Genomic DNA, 17,329 nt, shown 5'->3' with positions numbered 1-17,329 from the left:
AAATCACAAGGGTCCTTAAAAGTGACAACCCTTTAAATATTTGAAGACTTTTCTTAGCATTTTATTATGGAAAAATTTAAACTTATACAAATAACAACTTATTAACAAGTTATACAAATAATTTGTTATAAAATACAAATAACGTCAAACCCTGGTCCGGGAAGATCCCACATGCTGCAGAGCAACTAAACCCATGCGCCACAACTACTGAGTCTGCGCTTTAGAGCCCACAAGCCACAACTATTGAGCCCGTGTGTCACAACTACTGAAGCCTGCGTACCTAGAGCCCATGCTCTGCAACAAGAGAAGCCACCGCAATGAGAAGCCCGCGCACTGCAATGAAGAGTAGCCCTGCTCGCTGCAACTAGAGAAAGCCCACGTGCAGCAACAAAGACCCAACGCAGCCAAAAATAAATAAAAAAAAAACAAAAACAGAAAAAAACATATATAGAGAACAATATAGTGAATTCCCATGCACCCATCACTTACGTTTAACAGTTATCTACTTCAGGCAAATCTCATTTCAATTATACCCTCATCTACTCCTGCCATCCTTTATTATTTTAAGCAAAAGCCAGATATCATATCATTCTATCTATATCTATTTCAACATGTATAACTAGAAGATAAGGACTTAAAAAAAAAGATAGCCACAATAGTATCATTATCACTCTTAAATCTGTAATAATCTCATGATATCATCAATTATCCAATAACTTACTCTTAAGTGATAGTTTGGTTGAGCATATAAACTTTTTTTTTTTGTTCTGAAAACAATTCACATAAAAAGACCTTTCTGGTTTTTTATTTTTTAAACATCACACACTTGGAAGAGGAGTATATAGTTTCACCTCTAAGTTGCATGTGTGACAAATTTTGTGCATATGATAATTAGGAAAACGGCTTGGGACTTCCCTGGTGGCGCAATGGTTAAGAATCCCCCTGCCAGTGTAGGGGACACGGGTTTGAGCCCTGGTCCAGGAAGATCCCACATGCTGTGGAGCAGCTAAGCCCGTGTGCCACAACTACTGAAGCCCGTGTGCCTAGGAGAAGCCAGGCTCTGCAACAGGAGAAGCCACCACAATGAGAAGCCCGTGCATCACAATGAAGAGTACCCCCGCTCGCTGCAACTAGAGAAAGCTTGCGCGTAGCAACGAAGACCCAATGCAGCCAAAAATAAATAAATAAATAAATAAATAAATAAATAAAAAGACGGCTCACTTGGAAAGATGAGGAACCTTGTTCACTTTGGTGTATGGTAAAAACTTTATCCAGACTTGCAAAACAAAAATGTTAGGGGTTTCCCTGGTGGCGCAGTGGTTGAGAATCTGCCTGCCAATGCAGGGAATACGGGTTTGAGCCCTGGTCTGGGAAGATCCCACGTGCCGCGGAGCAACTAGGCCCGTGAGCCACAAGTACTGAGCCTGCGCGTCTGCAGCCTGTGCCCCGCAACAGGAGAGGCCGCGATAGTGAAAGGCCCGCGCACGGCGATGAAGAGTGGCCCCCGCTTGCTGCAACTAGAGAAAGCCCTTACACAGAAACGAAGACCCAACACAGCCAAAAATAAATAAATAAAAATAAAAATCCTTCCCTCTACTAAAAAAAAAAAAAAAAAAAGCAACAAGGTGCCCCTGAGCTCAGTACTCAGACCTCTTTAAAAACAAAAAAATCAAAAAACAAAAAAACCCCCAATAATGTTAAAATTTATTTATGTTATTTTAAATTATTATTATTATTATTATTTTAATTTCTGTATTTTGGGCTGCCTTGGGTCTTCGTTGCTGTGCGCAGGCTTTCTCTAGTTGTGGTGAGTGGGGGCTACTGTTCGTTGCGGTGCACGGGCTTATCATTGCGGTGGCTTCTCTTGTGGAACATGGGCTCTAGGTGCATGGGCTTCAGTAGTTGCAGCACGCGTGCTCAGTAGATGCGGCACGTGGGCCCCAGAGCGCGTGGGCTTCAGTATTTATGGCTCGCGGGCTCTAGAGCGCAGGCTCAGCAGTTATGGCGCACGGGCTTAGTTGCTCTGCGGCATGTAGGATCTTCCCGGACCGGGGCTCGAACCCGTGTCCCCCACATTGGCAGGCGGATTCTTAACCACTAGCACCACCAGGGAAGCCCCTATTTTTTTATTTTAAAAAATTCTATTGACGTAATAATATTCAAATTTAAATCTAACTCCTTTACAGAGTTCAGTTAGATAAAAATGTCATTTTTTGGGCTTCCCTGGTGGCGCAGTGGTTGAGAATCTGCCTGCCAATGCAGGGGACACAGGTTCGAGCCCTGGTCTGGGAAGATCCCACATGCCGCGGAGCGACTAAGCCCGTGAGCCACAATTGCTGAGCCTGCGCGTCTGGAGCCTGTGCTCCGCAACGGGAGAGGCCGCGATAGTGAAATGCCCGCGCATTGCGATGAAGAGTGGCCCCCACTTGCCGCAACTAGAGAAAGCCCTCACACAGAAACGAAGACCCAACACAGCCATAAATAAATAAATAAATAAATAAATAATTAAAAAAAAAAATGTCATTTTTAATCCAGTGAATGTTTATTTTTGCAAATGTTTTATTATCACTTAATTGTTAATTCCATTTCTTATAATCTGATGGAAACTATTTGTATGATTTCATACCATTTACAAAGTGTTTCCACATCCGTAGCAGGTATTTCCCCAGGCTCTTCAACCTCTGGAGACGCTCAGACTGTGATATGATAATAAATCTGCTATTCCCTGGGGCCATCTTGCACACCACCACAGTGGGGTGCCCTCGTGTCCCCAAATTATCTTGGTATGTAGTGCCGCTCCTGCTGCTGAAAGCATCTGTCTTTGCAGCTACAACACCTACACCCAGAGGCTCTGCTGCCCTCTCCACAGCCCCTCTGTGCGGAAAGCACCTGCGCTGTGAGTCACAGCGAGCGAGCAGCTAGATGACCTCATTTCAACCTTCTTGTTACCTGCTTGGGTCCTAGTACAGAGCTGACCACATCTTGCACATCTTATCTTAGTCCTGAGCCATTTTGGTCATTAGGGACCAGATTCTGTTCTCTTTTCCTCTTCCGGGTGGCCAGTCTCCTCACTGAATTTTGCTAGGTCACTTGCTCTTTCCTGAAAAGCACCTTTTCCTTTTTTTCTCACTTCTCGCCAGCTGCTGGTTCTAGAGTTGAGTCAGACATTTTGACCTAAGTCTTATATTTCTCGGTGAGGTTTCACTTCACCTATAGAGTAATATCTGATCCCCACAGCAATCCCATGAGGTGGGAAAAGCAGGCACGATTATCCTCATTTAAAGACAAAACCGAGGCTTAGCAAGAGTCAAGTAGGGCTTTGAGGGAGCATAAACCTGTGAAGGAACGGCTGGGATCAGACACTGAGGTAAGACTAGAGAGCCGCTTTGCTTGGGGCATGAAGGACCTGAGGAAGAAGGTCACAGAACCAACCGGGCGTGGGAGCCGGGAGCGACAGGGCTCCCAGACAGAGACATTCAGATTTTCCCAGAGGGTTTGCTCTGTATAATGAACACCAACAGCCAGTGGTCTAGGGTGGGGAAGGTCTGACTTTGATACTATGTAAAAGTACATGTAGCCCCCTTATTGAATGCTTACCAGGACCAGGTTCTGGGCTAAATCTTTTACGTATACTACCTCCTTTGATATTCACAATAGCTTGAGAGAGCGAAATAATAGTTTCCTCATTTTACAGCTGAGGAAACAGAGGTTTCCAGAGATTTAAATAACTCGTCCAATGCCACACAGCTATTTAGTGGCAGAGGTGGCTTCCAGTATGGTCCTGTGTGACACTGAGTCCGTGATTCTAGCTACTCTGCTATATTTTCTACAAGGACCGAAGTTCTTAAACACCAAGTAGGCTTTACTTCAGGGGCAGAGTTAGACAGGTGAACCCAGGTTGTCTCTAGTTAAAGAGACTAATTTTCCCCTGCTCGTGGCTGAGAAACATTTATTAACAGAGACTCAGCGGCTCTTTGATTTCTTGACAAATCAATCTGTTGCTGCCCTGCAGTTCTTGGTACCCGAGAACTAACATGCTTGGTCGAGGTTTTCCTTTAACTTGTGGAAAGCACTTCTATTTATTATTGTCCCATACCCCCCTTTCTTTTTTTAAAAAATGAAACTTACTGGGGCTTCCCTGGTGGCGCAGTGGTTGAGACTCTGCCTGCCAATGCGGGGGACACGGGTTCGAGCCCTGGTCTGGGAAGATCCCACATGCCGCGGAGCGACTGGGCCCGTGAGCCGCAGTTGCTGAGCCTGCGCGTCTGGAGCCTGTGCTGCGCGACAAGAGAGGACGGATAGTCAGAGGCCCGCGCACCGCGATGAAGAGTGGCCCCCGCTCGCCGCAGCTGGGGAGGGCCCTCGCACGGAGACGAGGACCCAACGCTGCCATAAATGAATAAATAAATGAAATTAAAAAAAAAAAAAGAAAATACATGTTACAATATGGATAAACCTTGAAAACTTTAAAAAAAAAAAAAAAAGTAACTCAAAATAGGTCATGGACCTAAGTGTAAAAGATAAAATTATAAATTTTCTAGAAGAAAACATGGGAGAAAAATCTTTGAAACCTTGTGTTAAGCAAGATGCCTTAGGACACAGAAAGCACAAAACATAAAAAAAAACATGATAAACTGAACTTCATCAAAATTAGAATTTCTCCTCTTTGAAAGACACCATTAAGAAAATGAAATGACAAGCCACATAATGGGAGAAAATAGTCTCAATGCACATGTCTGTCAAAGGACATTTCCCCAGAATATACAAGAAATTCTTACAACTCAATAATCATAAGACGAACAACCTAGTTAAAGATGGGCTAAAGACTTGGACAGATACTTCACAAAAGAAAATATACAAATGGCCAATAGCATGAGAAGATGCCTACCATAAGTCATCGGACCAAGTGTTCTCAAATACGTGGATCAACTGGAACTCTCATACGGTGCTGGCAGGCGTGTAAAATGGTCTAACCACTTTGGAAAAGAGTTTGGCAATTTTTTATAAAGGTAAACACACAGTAACCAAATGACCCAGCAGTTCTATTGCTAGATATTTATTTGCCAAAGGTAAATGAAAATACATGATCAGAAAAAGACTTATGAATGTTCACAGCAGGTTTATTCATAATAGCCAGATCAGGAAACAGCCCAAATATTTATCAACAGGTGAAGGGATTGCTGGAGTAGGACATTCTGTGTACCTGGATACAGAGGAGAGGCCCAGCCCTTTAAGACTGAGATTTTTTTGGGACAGGGCTGTGCAGTTAAATCCAGGCTAACTTGCCTTAAAATGGGCTCATTTGACCCAGCAAGGTATTAGCAAAACTCGTTGCTCTTGGATTCACATGTGGTGTTTCATTTCGATAAGGTTTTCTGCCCTCTTTGTCTATGACAGTTTGCCTGGCAACTTGAGCCTGCCCTGCCCACGATTTGGCCCTCTGCCACTTACCTTATGATGACTATCTCAATAACAACTCCTGTCTGAACCTACCACCCCCTCCCATATGCTCACCGGTTTAATCACACCTGACCAGCCAACCCAGCATGGTCTCCTGCAGAACCTCTCGCCATGATGGCTCCTGCCTGCCAAGAGTTCTTCTGTTGGAGCCTCCAGAAGTAGGGGCCCTCCAGACTGAGTAGTTCTCTGCTGGCACCCGTGAGAAGCAGGAAGAATTTTGGACATTAAGCTTATCTGAGCTCCTAATCTGAAGTATTAGAGCTGCCTCCCATCACCCCCAGGGGATTTCAGTCCAAGATAAGAACTGCAGATGCATAATGGGCTGAAGTTAAGCTCAGGGTTAGATGAAACTGGGTTTGATACAGCTTGTGCAATACAATGCTTTGTTTGTCTTCTTAGCTCCTCTCTTAGGGAAGCCTTTCTGTTTGCAAGGCTTCTATTCTGACTTGATTCGATATGTTCCTTTTTCTTTGGATTTTGGATTTTCTTTGGATTTTTTTCAAGTTAACTTAAAAACACAGTCAGTGATGACAATATGTAGAACATTCGATTTGTCCCTTTAGGTGATTAGTTTAGTTGTAGAGTGCGGGCTTTGGCTGTAGGCAGAGCTAGATTTGACTGTCGTCTGTGTTATTTATTGGCTGTCTGACTTGGGGTAAGACCCCCTGCTCTAGTCACTCTGGCTTTCCTTTTGCTCATTGAACATGCCAGGCTCACGTCTCCCTCAGGGTTTTTGCATGTGCTCTTTCCTCTGCCTGGGACCCTCTTCATCCAGATCTTCTGAGGATAGTTTCTTCTTGTCATCCAGATCTCAGTTCAAATATCATCTCTTCAGACAGAACTTTCCTGACCACCATTTCTAAAGTACCTACCCCACTCCAGTCACTGTTACATCATCTTATTTTAACTTCTTCACAGCACTTTGTCCTATTTACTTGTTTATCATCTGCATCCTCTATTAGAACAAAAACTTCTAGACAGCAGAGCAGGACCTTATCCATCTTCTTCACTGCTATATCCCTAGAGCTTAGACTTGTACCTGCACATACATAATACACCCTTAGTAAATACTTATTGAATGAATTAATGAGTTAGCATCTCTAAGCCTTAGTTTCTCCATCTGTAAAATGGAGATTACAGTACCTCCTTATACAGTTAGTGCAGATCATACAAGAAAAGGTTTGTAAAGGGCTTAGCATGGTGTGGGCATGGTGCTATAAATGGTGGGCCTAGTTATTATTATTTCTGCCTACATTTCCTCCTTCCCCAGTTTCTAAGCTTGTCAAGGGCACAGATCAAGTCTTATTTGTATATTTCATATTGCTATGCACATAGTAGACACTCAATAAAACTTTATTTATTTATTGGCCACGGTGCGCAGCATGCGGGATCTCATTTCCCTGAGCAGGGGTCGAACCTGTGTCCTCTGCATTAGGAGTGCAGTCTTTAATTAATTAATTAATTAATTAATTAATTTTTGGTTGCCTTGGATCTTCGTTGCTGCACGCAGGCTTTCTTTAGTTACGTCAAGCAGGGGCTACTCTTCGTTGCAGTGTGTGGGCTTCTCATTGTGGTGGCTTCTCTTGTTGTGGAGCACGGGCTCTAGGTGTGCAGGTTTCAGTAGTTGTGGCACGTGGACTCAGTAGTTGTGGCACACGGGCTCTAGAGTGCAGGCTCAGTACTTGTGGCGCATGGGCTTAGTTGCTCTGCAGCATGTGGGATCTTCTCGGACCAGGGATCGAACCCGTGTCCCCTGCATTGGCAGGAGGATTCTTAACCACTGTGCCACCAGGGAAGTGCAGGAGTGCAGAGTCTTAACCACTGGACCACCAGGGAAGTCCCAAAACTTAGTTTAAATGAAATTAAATTTCCTTCCAGTTAACCAGGGCTTCAAATAAATGAAATAGAAAATACACCCACTTGGGACTTCCCTGGTGGTCCAGTGGTTAAGAATCCACCTTCCAATGCAGGGGACACGGGTTGGATCCCTGCTCGGGGAACTAAGATCCCACATGCCACGGGTCAACTAGGCCCTCATGCCACAACTGCTGAGCCTGCGTGCCATAACTAGAGAGCAGCCCACACGTGGCAACCAAAGATCCTGCATGTCACAACTAAGACCCGATGCAGCCAAAAAATAAATAAATAAATTAATTAAATAAATATTTTTTTAAAAAAGAAAATACACCCACTTCAGGTAAGCTCACCTGTTTTATTTTTTGTTTTTGTTTTTGTTTTTGTTTTTTTTGGTAAACTCATCTTTTAGACTCTGCTCCTGAGCCCTCCTCCCTATGAGGGCTTTCCAGATTGTCCCAACCTGGGGAGGGTCAGGGGATTAGGTAACAGTTCCCCATGCGGACGTCAACCAGAGCACCTGTACTTGTGATTTCACGCATGCACTCATAAGGACGTTTTCCTCTACTAGGCTGCATGTGCTCTGAACCTTACTTATCTTTATATCCTCACTGGCTGGTCCCGTGCCTCCAGGCATTTGGTGTAGAAGTGTTGAAGGAAAGGAGAGCATAAAGGAAAGTGGCATATGGGGAGTTCCCTGGTGGCCTAGTGGTTAGGACTCCGGGCTTTCACTGCTGTGGCCCTGGGTTCAATCCCTGGTTGGGGAACTGAAATCCTGCAAGCTGTGGGGCCTGGCCAAAAAAAACTACCTGGGCTCAAATCCTAGCTTCTGCCACTCACCCACTGCCTGAACCCACAGGCTTCAGACAAGTCACTTAACCTCCCTGTGCCTCAGGCCCCTCATTTGTAAGACAGAATAACAGAAGCACCAACCTCACAATTACTGTAGCAATCAACAGATTCCCTACACATAGCGGAAATCTAAAAATAGTGCCTTCAGACTTCCCTGGTGGCGCAGTGGTGAAGAATCCAACTGCCAATGCAGGGGACACAGGTTCGATCCCTGGTCCGGGAAGATCCCACATGCCGCGGAGCAACTAAGCCCGTGCGCCACAGCTACTGAGCCTGCGCTCTAGGGCCCGCGAGCCACAACTACTGAGCCTGCCCACTGCAACTACTGAAGCCCACGCGCCTAGAGCCCGTTCTCCGCAACAAGAGAAGCCACCACAATGAGAAGCCCACGCACCGCCATGAAGAGTAGCCCCCGCTCGCCACAACTAGAGGAAGCCCGTGCACAGCAACGAAAACCCAACACAGCCAAAAATAAATAAATAAATAAATAAAAAGAGTGCCTTCAATTCTATATGTGTACCTCATTTCACATAGATATGCCCCAGAATGTTCTTGGTTCATAGTAGACATTCAGTAGTATTTATTGAATTAAACAGAAAAGCTGTGTGTAAATTGAAATTTAAGGGTAAATAAAAGCATATTTAAACAGACTAGAAGAACTTGCTATAGTCAGTCCCATAAGCACGCCTTCATCGATTGGCTTTTTTCAATTGCATATTTATTCTATTAGATGCAGTAAATGTGAAGTATAGTTGAGATGAGATTTATACTTTTCTCCCAAATCAATTACAAACACTTTCAGAGAGCAAATTACTTTAAGAAAAAACAAACAAACAAACTTCAGTGGTTACAGCTTGGGGACTCATTAATTTGAAGTGAAAATTCTCTCCAACAAGATTATACTCTCCTTTTTCAGTTTTACAGTCTTCTAAGTTTACCTTCTCTGTGGACCTTTCTTAAGCTTCCTCTGGGCCTTAACTAGAGCAGTAAAAACTGAGTTCAGCTAAGACTTTTAGAAATGTTAGAAATGAGTGTTCTCAACTGTCAGTTAATAACTAACTTGAGTGTCACACATAATTGTTACTGGAAGTGAGTTGCGGACTCCACATAAATGGGTTTTAAATGACAGTTTCGAAAATCTGATTTGTTTCTCCTTTTCTAATTGCTTATCTTTAGCTATGGGCATGGGCGGGGTGGGTGGGCGGGGGTGGGGGGGGGATATATAGTAGCAACATGATTGCATTTATGTAATACTTAATTGATGATGATGATGAAACATTGTGTGCTCGCCTAAAAGGAATATCAAGAACTTTAAGAATTGGTCCTTTCCCCAAAGGAACTTTGGCCATGTATGTGAAACCACAGTGTTTTTCACAGGCACTCTCATTTTTTTCTTTTTTTTGGCTGCGTTGGGTTCCTCTAGTTGTGGGGAGCGGGGGCTACTCTTCGTTGTGGTGCGCGGGCTTCTCATTGTGGTGGCTTCTCTTGCTGCGGAGCATGGGCCCTAGGTACGCGGGCTTCAGTAGTTGCGGCACGCGGGCTCAGTAGTTGTGGCTCGCAGGCTCTAGAGCGCAGGCTCAGCAGCCGTGGCACACGGCCTAGTTGCTCTGTGGCATGTGGGATCCTCCTGGACCAGGGATCGAACCCGTGTCCCCTGCACTGGCAGGAGGATTCCTAACCACCGCGCCACCAGGGAAGCCCCTTCACAGGCACTCTTGAAAAATATTTGAATAAAGCCCCGGTTTAAAAATGGTTTAAAATGGTTTTGAACTAACTAGAACTCAGTTCATTCTGATCTAACATGGTGTATTTTAACAGAGACCAGGAGGAAATACATGTATATTCCTCACAGTGAAATAAAAACCCCTTTGCACTAGGGAGAACAAAGCCACAGCAGGCTCTGTTGATGGCCAACGGCCTTTGTGACACCTCGGCACTTGAAAGTGTCCATTTTCAGTATTTCAGGCTAGACTTCTCTTGCTTGCTAACAGTGAAGCCTCAGTTTAACTTTCTGAAGTAACATCAGGTAGACTGTCTTTCTTTTCAAATGTTGTGTAGTAATTATCAATATAGTCCTTTACGGATGATGACATCATAGACCAATCAGCAGAAGGGCAAGCACATTAGGTCTGTTTTCCAGCAACGGGTTTTAGTTCCATAAATCCTTTCACCCTCATTCAATCAGAACCTCTTATAGGCATTTATGAGATGGCTTTTTGGGGTGATGAGTATAACGTATGGCCATAGGATTGGGAAAATGTGCAAAATGCTGGCTGTTGTGGACTGAATTGTGTCCCCCCCCCCCAAATTTATGTTGAAGCACTACCCCCCCCCAGTGTGATGGTATTTGAGGGTGGGGCTTTTGAAAGATAATAAAGTTTAGACGAGGTCTTGAAGGCCCTCGTGATGGGATTCTCGCCCTTATAGGAAGAGACACCAGAGAGCTTTCTTCCTCTTTCTCTCTCTGCCGTGTGGGGATACATGCTAAGACAGTAGCCTGTAAGCCAGGAAGAGAGCCCTCGCCGGGGAACCAAACTGGCTGGTACCTTGGTCTTGGACTTCCCAGCCTCCAGAACTGTGAAAAACATAAATTCCTGTAGTTTAAGCCACCTAGTCTATGATATTTCGTTATGGCAGCCTGAGCTGACTAATGCACTGGCTCTAATCACATGCTTTACAGGCAAATGAACAACTCATTCATTATTCACTCTTTTGTTCATTCAGTTATTCATTCTACTACTATGTACCGGGCCCCATTTTAGGTACTGAAAAATCAGTGGTAAACAAGGATAAGCTGAAGTCGATACCCTACAGTTTAAAGTCTTGTGGGAGAGATGGGCATGAATTGAATAACACTAGCAACACAAATCGTCTAAATATTCAGTGGTGGCACATGGCATAAAGGTGAGGTCCTCGGAGCCATGCTGCAGTATGTCCTGGAAGAAGCACGGAGGGCGAAAGGGACTGAAAAAGGATGGTGTGGCTAGTTTCAGGGAGGGAGGGAACTATACCTGGTAAAGGTAGAGAATGGGCAGGGACAGACATTCAGGGCTTGGAGGCGATGTTAAGGAGAGACTTTCAGTAGGGTTGTCTATAATCAGACGAGTGAGCGACGATAGTGGCTTCAGCAGAGTGGCGGCAGTGATGGAAAATGGGGATTTTGAAGACATGTTTAAGAAACAGAATGAACAGAGCTTGATGATTGAATAGATGTTGGAGATGAGGAAGAAATAAAGTCAAGCATGATTCCTGGGTTCTTGGCTTGAGAAAATGGATGAACACTTGTGCCATTCACAGAGACAGAACATACTGGGGAGAAAGATTACATGTTTGGTTTTAGACAAGTTGAGTTTGCCATACTTTGAGACAGCCAAGAGGAAATGACTAACAGGCAGCTGGATATGACTGGATATGAATATGCAGCACCCTTCTGTAGAACTTTCTGTGATGATGTAAGTATTCCGTATCTACACTGTCTACCACTACCGTCCACTTATATTTAAATGAATTAAAATTAAAACTTTAGTTTCTCAGTTGCACTAGCCACATTTCAAATGCTCAATAGCTATATATGGTACGTGACTTTCTCACTGGACAGCTTAGTTCTAGAGCCCAGAGAAGCAGTCTGGTTTGGAAATATAAAAATTCATACCATGTGTAGATGAGGTTTAAGACTGGGGATAAGACTGTCTAGGAGGAAGGTAGTCAGTGAAAAAAGGAAATCGTTAGGATTGAGCCTTGAGGACCTTCAACATGTAAAGGCTGGTGAGGAGGAATGAGCCTTCAAAAGACACAGAGAAGAAGCAGTGAAAGAGGTAGGAGGAAAACCATGAGAGCATTGTCCTAAAAGTCAAGGGAAATGGGTGTTTTGAGAGGGAGAGAATGAGTCACAGCTAAGTGCTGGTGAAAGGTCAAGAAAGATGAAGACCGAAAATGTTTATTGCATCAATGAAATAGAGGTCACCAGTGATTTCATCAAGAGCTATTTCAGAGGAGGGATGGGGCTGGAAGGCAGGCTGGATGAGGGAGGGGAAGGTGAAGTATGGAGAGAGAATTGACAACAGAAGCTGAGGAACCAGGAGCCCCTGGTTCCATGACTTGCAATAAGCAGGGAATTATTTAAACCAAATCAACATACAGTCAGTAGCCAGACAGATGTCTTCAAAGCACTGAGTTTATTCTGCAAAGTTACCAATTTCAAATCATTTTTTCATGAATTTGGGGAGGTAATTACTGTTCCTCCTTCCCACCCTAACTGTCTCGGAGAGTAGGTATGAGCAAGACCAAGCAAAGGCTTGGAGGCCATATATGGAGTATTCTTTACCCTAACAGCAATAGAAAGCAATGGAAGGGTTTTCTTTTTTCTTTAAAAAAATTTTTTTTATTATCCAGAATTTAGAGTAAACACAAGAAGACAGAAAAGTATGATTAACTTCTATGTACATTTATCACCTGGCCCCTATGTCCTTCAGACCTCAGTTCTACCCCATCCATATGCCCATCCACTTTGATTAAAGACCTTCAAGCATGGGAGTGACATGATTACACTTTTGCTAAAAAGATCATTCTTGTTGCTCTTAGAGCAGGAGTGGCAAACTTCCTCTTTAAAGGGACAGGTAGTAAATATTTCAGGCTTTGCCGGACATACAGTCTCTGCCACAACTACTCAACTCCCCTGTCGTAGTGTAAAAGCAGCCACAGACAACATGTAAACAAATATGTGTGGCTGTATTCCAATAAAACTTTCCTTAAGGACACAGAAATTTGAATTTCATATAATTTTCTTGTGTCACAACATATTCTTTGATTCCTCTCCTCTCCCTCCAGCATTAAAAAATGTAAAAACCATATTTGCTCACAGGCAATACAAAAACTGGTGGAGGGCAGATTTGGCCTGTTGTTTGCCAACTCCTAGGGTGGAGAATGGATTGGAGCAAACAGGGCAGGAAGATCTGCCTGAGGCTATTGCAGGAATCAGGAACAAAACCTCACTATACCCAGCAAAGAGAAAAGAGAGCATGGTAAACACTGATTAAGTACCATCAATTCTACATTTATTGAGTACCTACCACGCCCAGGGCTGAAGATACACAAATAAATGAATAAACAAATAGCTTTTGCCACTGAGTCTAGTTGGGGAGACAAATGTGTTCTTTTCTATATCATAAGGTAAGTACCATAATAAATAAATTACTTATATATATATAAATGGCTATGGAATATAGATGAGATATTGATTAATTCTGTTTGAGAAACATCAAACATGACTTCCAAGAATGACATTTAGGAAGGCACCTAAAAGATGAGCAGAAGTAGGGTGTGGGGGAAGATATTCAAGGCAAAGAGAAAAGTGTGGATGGAGGCAAGGAGGCTTGAGACTCAAAATTCTGCCCCATCTCTGTCTTTTGGTTACTGCTAATTTGAAGGGAGTGTAGGAGAGAACCAAATAAACTTGTAGGCGAAGAAACCTGAAAAATGGAGTATCTGAGATTTCAAGAGGGAGCATAATTGGTAGAACACATGGTCCCACGCAATCGATCTTCTTCCACCTCCCTGACCACTCTTCTTGTTCACTCAGCGCCAGGCACACTGGTCCTGTTTGCTGGTTTTTCTTTTTTTTTGGCTGCACCCTGTGGCTCACAGGATCTAAGTTCCCCTACCAGGGATTGAACCCAGGCCCTCACAGTGAAAGCGCAGGGTCCCAACCACAGGACCGCCAGGGAATTCCCTGCTGTTTCTTTAAGATGCCAGGCACACTCCTGCCTCAGGCTCTTTGCCCTTGTTCTTCCCACTGCCTAGAGTCCCATTGCCTCCCTCACTTCATCCCTCAGAGGATTGCTCTGACCACCCTATCCAAAACAGGCACTACTCTCTTTGGTTTACCTAGTTGTTTCCCCCGCCCCACAAAGCATTTATTATAATCTCATTCATTTATTGTCTAACTCCCTGACTAGAATCCAAGCTTCATGGAGGCAGAGTCTTTGTTTTGCAGGCTGTTGTGTCTCTCGAGTCTAGAATGGTGCCTGGCAACATTCAGGCACACAGAGTGAAATGAAGGAGAGGAGGGAAGCGGAGAAGGCTGCAAGATGGGTTGGAAGTGGAGGAAAGGATATTGCAGGAGTATAATGTAAGCTCCAATAGCCTCTGTTTTATTGGGTAAGGAAACTGGGAGTTCATCTTCTGAGCGGGGGAGGGATGCAAGGTTTGGAACACCTGAGGGAAATGGGAAAGAAAGTAACATGGGGAGGAAGTTGGGAACTCAAACATTTGAACTCAAGCCAAACAAGTGATTAATTGTACTGTGCCTGGGGCTGAGGTGAGATCCAAAGAGAACACAGCTCATCCGCACCCAGCTGGTGGTGATTTGATTTATCTTTCTCGGAGCTGAATATAGAATTATAGAGTCGGGAGAAACGAGGACAGGCTCTCGGCAGAATAAGCAGGTGAGAGCGGGAATGAAGAAATAGGTGGAACTTTGGAAGGGAGAAAACAACCCATCTGAGAGCTATATGTGATGGCACAGAATCTGAAGGAATGAAACCAAAGCATAGACAGGGGTTCACTGGTTTCATGCTCAACGCTAAAAAAGAAAAAAGAAAAAAAAAAAAGGAAAGAAAGAAAAGAAAAGAAAACAAAACCCTCAACAGAAACACGCCTGCTATTTGGCAGCAGGGAATTCTCAATTGGCTGGAAGTGAGTTTTGGGACAAATCGCCAGCTGCTGTTCCCTTTTCTTCCTCTTCTCAGAAGAAACAGGCAGTAAAACAAACTGTTTGTGAGAACAGGCAGGAAAGAAATAGACCTGGGCCATCTTATTCCAATAATTCTCTCCTTTCTTCTACTGCTGTTATTATTAATAAGCCAGGGCTGTCAATGCTCCCTCTAAATATAATTTACTATTGTGTGTGACCAGTTTTTGGATGGCAAAGAGAGATGTTTTCTCATTGTTGAGAACGGGAGGTTTAGTGACCGATATCCAGAATTCTTTTCCTGGATGACCTGGATCATGGTATCTTATAGTTGTTTCTGAGATTTCTTTGTATGCCAGAAAATAATGAAAGCCAGCGGAATATGAGGCAGGTTTTTTTGTGTTACACAGTCTTTGCCGGTTGCCAAAAGGGAGTCTTGCTTTCCACAAATGTGCTAAATTCCAGGATTAGGGTTTCTCTTATTTTTATTAAGATTCTCAAATTTTACATGATCGCCTCTTCCCTGCAACTTCCCACTCAGGGTCTTCTCCCTCTCAGTTGGTAGCAGCTTCCATCCTGCAGGACAAAAACCTTGAACTCACCCTTGACTTTTTACTCTCCTATTCCATATCTATCCTATCAGGAAATTCTATGGGTTCGGCCTTCAAAATACATCCCACATCTGACCACTTTTCACCACATCCACTGTTACTGCCCAAGCCACTTTCATCTTTTGCTTGGATTATTGCAAGTTCTTCCTACAGGTTCTCTGCTAACTTTCTGTCTGTTTTCCACGGCAGCTAGAGTGATTCCATTAAAATATGTCAGATCATGGTACTCATCTGTTCAAAATCTTTCCATGACTCCCCATTTCACTCAGAGTAAAAGCCAAAGTCCTTACAATGGCCCTCAAGGCTGTACATTATCCGGCTCCTTATATCACTCTACCTCATCTGCTACTTCTCTCCACCTTATCTAGTCTCCTCCAGCCATCCTGGCCTCCTTGACGTTCCTGGAATATGCCAAGTAGGCTCCCATCTTAAGGCCTTCGCACTGGCTGTTCCCTCTGCCTGGAAGCCTTCATGAAGTCTGTAGTTCAGAGATCCCCAACTGCCCGGCTGTGGACCGGTACCAGTCCACGGCCTGTTAGGAACCCAGGCCGCACAGCAGGAGGTGAGTAGCGGGAGAGCTAGCGAAGCTTCACCTGCCACTCCCCATAACTCGCATTCATCACTCGCCTGAACTATCCCCCCACCCCTCCCCCTCCGAAAAATTGTCTTCCCGGAAACTGGTCCCTGGTGCCAGAAAGGTTGGGGCCCGCTGCTGTAGTTCACTCCGTCAAGTCTGTGCTCACAGATCATCTTTTCAGTGAGGTCTACCTTGACCACTTGATTTATTTATTCATTTATTTTTAAAGTTTTTTTTTGATGTGGACCATTTTTTAAATCTTTACTGAATTTGTCACAATATTGCTTCTGTTTTATGTTTTGGTTTTTTTGGCCCTGAGGCATGTGGGATCTTAGCTCCCAGACCAGAGATCGAACCCACACCCCCTGCACTGGAAGGGGAAGTCTCAACCACTGGACCACCAGGGAAGTCCCTTGACCACTTGATTTAAAATTGCACCTGCATGCCTCATCCCCTTAGCCCCTTTAATTTTTTTCTTATAACTATATTTGGTAATTTAAGTAAGTGTTAATTATTAATATACTCAGCTACTGATTTTTCCACCCAATTTTTGTTTTCTTCATTAATGTATCCCAGCACTTAGAAGAATACCCAGCATGTAGTAGGTATTGGATAAATATTTACTGAATAAAGGGATGAATTCCCTTCACTTGACTTAGGACAATCCTCTTAAAAAAGCTAGACTTTAAACTAGAGTTTTGGAGAAATTTTAATACTAATCAAATTAGCCATAGTTTAATACTTAATATTTCCAGATATGTAGCTGGGAGAGTAGGATAGGACTTTGATGGAGATTCTGGTAAGGGATATATTGGACAACGAAAGAATTGTCCATCCTTGAGGCTAGATAAATCCAGGTGCTTCACTGCACTTAAGCTCGCTCACAGGGACAATTTTGCCAGAACTACGGCTTCCTGGAGTTAGGGTTTCTGGAATCTGTCTCCCTGGAAGGTGGAAGAGGGTGCCTGAACCAGCTCTGCTACTCTTTCGAAATGAGCCTCTGCAATTCTCCTAGGCCTTCGCTTAGCTCCCTGCAAAGGGAGCAGTGTGTGGTCATATCCGAGACTGTCCTGAGGGTGTAACAAGCACCCTTCAGAGAGGAAATCCAGGACATTCTTGAGCAACAGAAAAGCAGCGCCTCAGAAAGCTGCTTTGCGCATTTCAAACTTTTTTGGTTTTATTTACTTATTTTTATTGTGGTAAAACAGACAAAATTGACCATTTTAGTCATTTTTAAATGTTTGGGTTTTTTGTTTGTTTTTAGTTATAGAAAGTCACATGTGAGTT

The 17,329-nt window shown here is 43.8% G+C and overlaps 1 long non-coding RNA gene across 1 annotated transcript in view; it reads left to right on the top strand.

Annotated features, from left to right (window-relative positions):
• LOC309644709 overlaps positions 1 to 16,264 on the top strand; it is a 28,424-nt gene extending 12,160 nt beyond the window's left edge. Inside the window, exon 2 of the long non-coding RNA XR_014254569.1 lies at positions 7,104 to 16,264. This is a non-coding gene — a long non-coding RNA (uncharacterized lncRNA). The remainder of the gene's footprint in view (positions 1 to 7,103) is intronic.
• The last annotated feature ends 1,065 nt before the right edge of the window (positions 16,265 to 17,329 follow it).

The sequence above is a fragment of the Balaenoptera physalus genome (assembly GCF_965194825.1).
Source record: "Balaenoptera physalus genome assembly, chromosome: 1".
Lineage (NCBI taxonomy): Eukaryota > Metazoa > Chordata > Mammalia > Artiodactyla > Balaenopteridae > Balaenoptera > Balaenoptera physalus.
Note: the sequence above shows the minus strand (reverse complement) of the source record. Positions and strands in the feature narration are given on the sequence as shown.